Below are 5,951 nucleotides of genomic sequence, written 5' to 3'. Positions count from 1 at the left end.
ATTGAGTCAGTCTGTACTTTGCTTTTTCTCTTCTTGAGTCTATTTGTAATGTTCAAAGAGACTGATGCTAAGTAACCCTACACACACACACTTGAGAGACTTAGAAATTCTGTTTTTACTCAAATCGGCCAGGACGATATTTACATCGTCCGAGACGATCTGGCTTAAAATAGAAATTCTATCAGAGATTCTTAATTAAGGCAGCCGTCATTAACAGATCAGCCTGGATGATACGTGTATCGGCTAGGACGATAAGCTCAAAAAAGAAAGAAACTGCCGACATAAATAATTAAGGTATTCTGTATTTTTGGTAATCTGTCAGGACGATCTTGGATCGGCCCGGATGATATTTACAATTATACCTTAATTGATCAGACAAATCAAGGAAGTAATTAAGGATGATTTATACGATTATATCGACCTGGAAAATCTAAGAATCGGCTGGGCCGATCTATTCAAAAACCTTAGTTACTTCTGGATGATAAATATCGGCCAGCTTGTATTCAGGGCAATACTCTGGAAGATTTTCCTATGATTTGAACTGATCGTCCTGGACGATCGTGAGATCAGATAATTTTTAATCATCCAGTTTGCATTTAGGGTGATGCTCTGGCCGATCTTATGAGATTTGTATTGATCGGCCAGGACTATTTCCATATCGTCCTGGACGATATTATCGGCAACTTGCAATTAATGAGCTCCTTTGAAGCTCTTTTATTTAAGAGCTCTTGTTCAACATTTTTGATGAATCTTTTTCTGCTGTCTTGACCTGAGAAGACCTTGAGGAGAGAAAGAGAGAGAGAGAGGAGGGAGAGAGGATCTTGTGAGGTGGAGTTTGTGAGGGGATTCACAAGGGTTGCTTCAAGGATCGCTCTGCTTCTTCTTCGTCTAGAGTTTTTTGTCCGTGGAAGGGTCGGTAGAGGTAAGGATTCAGTATCTGATTGTGGTTCTCTGCCAGCTTCAGGAGGAAGCAAAAAGAGATAAGTTCTCTACCTTGCCGAGGTGGAAAAAAGAGGTTCTTTGTAAAGGCTTCTCCGCCTAGCTGTGGGGGTAAAGGAGAGTCACGATTGTAGTGAAATACTCAGAGGGCACCTTCGGGGAGTGGACGTAAGTCGAGTTGACCGAATCACTATAAATTTTTGTGTTCTTATTTCTTGTTTCTGCACATTAAATTTCAGCTCTTATTTTTTCTTATGGTGTGATTTTGGTTTACGAGATTTTTACTTCTTTGTGAAAAGAATTTTTAAAATATCAATTCACCCCCCCTCTTGGTTAGCTTGGGCCAGTTCTATAGGGCTTAATATTCCCAACGAACATTCAAGTGGTATCAGAGCAGGATTCATAAAAATTAGTTTGAAAACTTTTTAAATTTTGATCCATGGCTAACTTTGGGAATCATAACACTACGGAAGGGTATTGTATTACCCGACCTCCCCTGTTCGATAACCTACCTTTTGATTTCTGGAAAAACCGCATGTCAACATTTTTACAATCTACTGATTATCGCATGTGGATGCTTATCAAAGAAGGTTATTCTCCACCTTCTCGTAAAATTAATGGTGTTAAAATTGAAATTGCTTTTACTGAATGGACTTTTGATGAAAGAGATTTAGCCCAATTAAATGCAAAATGTTTGAACTATTTTTTCTGTTCTTTAAAATCTGAGGATTACATGCGTGTTTCTACTTGCAAAACTGGTAAAGAAATTTGGGATAAATTGTGTATCACTTATGAAGGCACTAATGAAGTTAAACAATCTCGTTTGAATATTCTCTTACATGACTACAAACTTTTTCGTATGAAACCTTCTGAATCTGTTTATGACATGTATACTAGGTTTACACAGATAGTCACTTCACTGCATGCATTAGGAAGAGAACTTTCAAACTATGAAAAAGTGAACAAGATTTTGAGATGCTTTCCTTCGTCATATGATGCTAAAATCACTGCAATCACTGAATCTAAGGATTTAAACACTTATTCTATTGATAACTTACTTGGCTCACTCATTGCTTACGAGCAAGTGGTGAATCAAAGAAATCTTGATGCAGGTGAGAAGAAGAAGGAGAAAACAGTTGCCTTGAAGGCGCACAAATCTGACTCCGATTCTTCCGGGTTTGAGAGCGATGAAGTTGCCTTCATCACAAGGCAATTCAAAAACTTTCTAAGGAAGAAGATTTAAGATTTGTGAGAAAATCCATGCATCATACAAAAAACTTAAGAAGACTCATGCTAACTTAAAATTGGAACTTATAAATTTACAAAAGGAGTATAAATTTATTCTTAAAGATCATTCAACGATTGATTCTAATCACATGACTTTTCTTGATGAATTTGATAATTTGAATAAAAAGCACTCGGAATTAATTGATGAGAATAAGACATTAAAAGTTTCACACACCTCTCTTCAATCTGATTTCAAGAAATCTAAAGAGAAAGAGAAAAGCTTGAGGGTTGAGAATGATGTTCTAAAAAATACAAACTTGAGGATTAAGAATGAATTGTCTACACTTAAGAAAACTTGGATGATGCCTACTCTTGATAAAAAGCCAAGACCTAGGAAGAGGCATTATAACTCAAACCATTTAAGAAATCCTTTTTCTGGAGTTAGATATTTTTCTTGTGGCATGCTAGGACACATCTCACATACTTGTACCTTTCACCGTAGTACACATTGGGTATGGAGACCTAAGGTACATGATTCACAGCATACCACACCTGCATTGTATTATACTTTTCCTGAGAAGGAACCCAAATTAGTTTGGGTTCCTAAATTTGACTGTTGTTGAGTTTTGCAGGGGTGCTCTCACCAAAGACCTCGTGGGAGCATAGTATAATTGAACATATGGAGGCTCGCAGCTCATAATTGCTTAAACTTGCTTCTTCGTAATTTCTTGAAATGTTTTTTAATTAGTTTTTTGTTATTTTTGTTGTGTGCTAGCTTTTTGGTGTTTTAGATTGTTTTGTTTTCGCTTTGCTTTTATGTTTAGTTTTTTATATGATTAGTTTTTTAAGCTTTTAGATTTTGAAAATTTAAAGCCATTGATTTTCATATTTAAATCGGTCAAAGGGAGAAACACCGTTGATGGTTTCCCTCCCTCTAACCTCTTTTAGTAACATAATTTTCTTTTCTAGACGAAAGTCTATCTCATATTAACAACTGGTTTTTGAAACTAAGATTCTTTTTATCTTGCTACAAAAATCTATCTTGTGCATAATATCCAAAGTTCTTATATATCTTTCAAGTTAATTGAAATATTGCCATTGCATTTATCACATGATTATGATTTTGCTTTGTGGCTTGTTATTCCGTATGTTAGAGAGAGAGCTCCTATTCTCTAATATTTGGAGGGTATACTCACAACTATGGTTTTTATTTAAAGGGTTTGTTAAAGAGTTTTTAACTTGCAAGAATTAAAAAGGAAAGAGGCCAATGACGCCAAATTGAAAAGAAATCTATATACACAAAAGTGTATTAAAAAAATCAAGATGCTCAAAGAGCCAATCAAAGTGACAAGAGGAATAAAATGAGTCCACTAAATGCAAGCTATTCTCTCTTTTCAAAACTTTTAAAACTTAGAGAACTCACTGTTTATTTGATGCTTTCAAAGGCTTGATTTCAAATTCCATGATTGAGACAAATTACTTTGGTATATTATTTATAGGATATTTTCTTTGTAACCAAGTATTGATTGAATCTTCTTTTTACCCAGTAAAGTTTTTCTAAGTTAGACCTTTTGTTTTTAAAAAAGATGATTACTGCCCTGAAAGAAGTCCGAGCTAGGGATTAACAAGATCGGCTATTCTACCTTTTTCAAATTTTGACTTGTTAACTCTTTGATCTTTTGAATCTCTAAAATTGAATTGTTTGAAAAATCTGTTATATGGATACTTTGCTATAAATAAAAAAAATGTTTTACCTAAAACAATTTTTTTTTCCTTCGGTTATCTTTTTAGCTTTGTATTGTGAGTCTTTTATCTCTTTGAGGGCTTTGATCATCAACTTCTTTCTTGGATTCAAATTTCTTGTCACATCGTCCTGGATGATAGGACAATTTTTTTTTCAAAATTTCATCTGCTGAACTTTTGTGTGCTTGATATAATTCTTCGTCCTGGATGATCTGATCGAACTCTGTTGATAGTCTTGGCCGATAACATATTTCATCCTGTCCGATGCATTTTATGGTTATCGTCCTGGCCGACACATTAGATCGTCCTGGACGATCCATATGTCAGCACGTTTAAATCTCTAAAATCAGCCCCGGATGATCCATTATTGGACAATCGTCCTAGCCGATCCACTGTTCGTCCTGGATGATACACGTGGCACAGATTTAAAACGTTTTAACTTCGATCGGTACTATCAATTATTGTGCATCATCCTGGACGATACACCTAATCGGCCCGGACGATCTGCTTTTTCAACGGTTGTCCGTCTTGACTCCTCGGGACGATCGCCTGTCTCTTATTGGCCTGGCCGATATCTGATCGGCCTGGCCGATCAGACCGCCTTTTTGACTAATCGGTCTGTACGCAATAATTGTACCATATCATCGTGGACGATTCTGCGATCGGCTTGGACGATATGGCCATTTCTTTTAATTCAGGCCATTCCAGCCATGTTTTTACTTCACATCTCCTCTTCTCTTGTGTTTTCTTACTAGTCTCTTGCTATGGCTGGTGGGAAGCGAGTCCGAAAAGCTTCTGGGAGTTCTTTGAGGGCTAGGATTGACCCCCGTTTCAGGGAGGTAGAAGATGAAGCTGCTTACCATCGATATAAAGAATGTGGGATAACTGTCTCCAGAATCATCAATCCTATCCACCTTTCGTATCCGGTAATGAATCTCTTTGCTCATATTTCTCTTTGTTTCATTCTTTTTCTCGCTTTCCCATTTCATACTGAGCTTCTTTATGAATTCTTCGCAAATCTTCGCATAAATCCTACTTTCACAGCCCTGACCTCCTATCTGAATCGACGCCCAGTCAAAATCACATATCAGGACCGTGTTGAACTTTTACAACTATCCACCACTGGGGATAAGCTACACATAATCATTTTAGATCCTGACTTTAACTGGTCCACGGCAAATCATTTCCTTTGCCATACCAATGCACCTTTTTATGTTGGAGAGACTGGCTCTTTAGTCAAAGATGCTAAAACAATCTAACATGTCCTTCGCACCTCCATAATTGTAAAAGCCGGGGACCGAATCCACATTACTCCTCTACTTTTTCTGACTACTTTTTACATCATGGCTCATAGAGAATTTAATACCGCTGACTTAATTTTTTGGTACATTGATCATTTAACCACAATTTGTGATCCAGGTCATAAGAGGAAACCCAATCTGGCTTTAGGACACCTCATAGCCTATGTCCTTGAAACCAAATATTAACTTCAATATCCTACTCCTCCAAACCTCCCAACTCTCTTCTACTCAAAAAATTCTTTCACTATCCTTCACAGTACTCGTCTCCACCCAGGAGATGAGGAACCTCGGGGGGCTGAGGAGGAGGCTCCCGCTCCTGCTCCTGTTCCTGATTCTACTCCTCTTCGCCAGCACTCTCAGCTTGAGCAGTTAGTGGAGAGGTTTGATCGATGGGAGACCCGCTTCGACGCTTACGTTGTTGCACAGGAGCAGCAACATTCTGAGGACATGACCCGCTACGAGCAGCACCGCACAGAGGACTTAGCCCGGTTTGATAGTTTCATTACTCACCACCAGCAGCAGCATGACCAGGACATCGCCTGGTTCAATGCTCAGTTCACTACGCTAGCTAGCTACTTTCAGCAACCACCTCCATTTGATGATCAGTGTCCCTCATTTTTCTAGTCTTTATCTTATGTTTTATGTTTTTTGTTTTTTGTAGTTTGTTTTAGTTTCTACTGTGTTGTTTCTTTATTGTTTTTGTATGTCTAGGACCCTCTTTTTGTGATGACAAAAGGGGGA

This window comes from Dendrobium catenatum, unplaced genomic scaffold, assembly GCF_001605985.2.
Source record: "Dendrobium catenatum unplaced genomic scaffold, ASM160598v2 fragScaff_scaffold_249, whole genome shotgun sequence".
NCBI classification, from domain to species: Eukaryota; Viridiplantae; Streptophyta; class Magnoliopsida; order Asparagales; family Orchidaceae; genus Dendrobium; species Dendrobium catenatum.
This window is presented reverse-complemented; position numbering follows the sequence as displayed.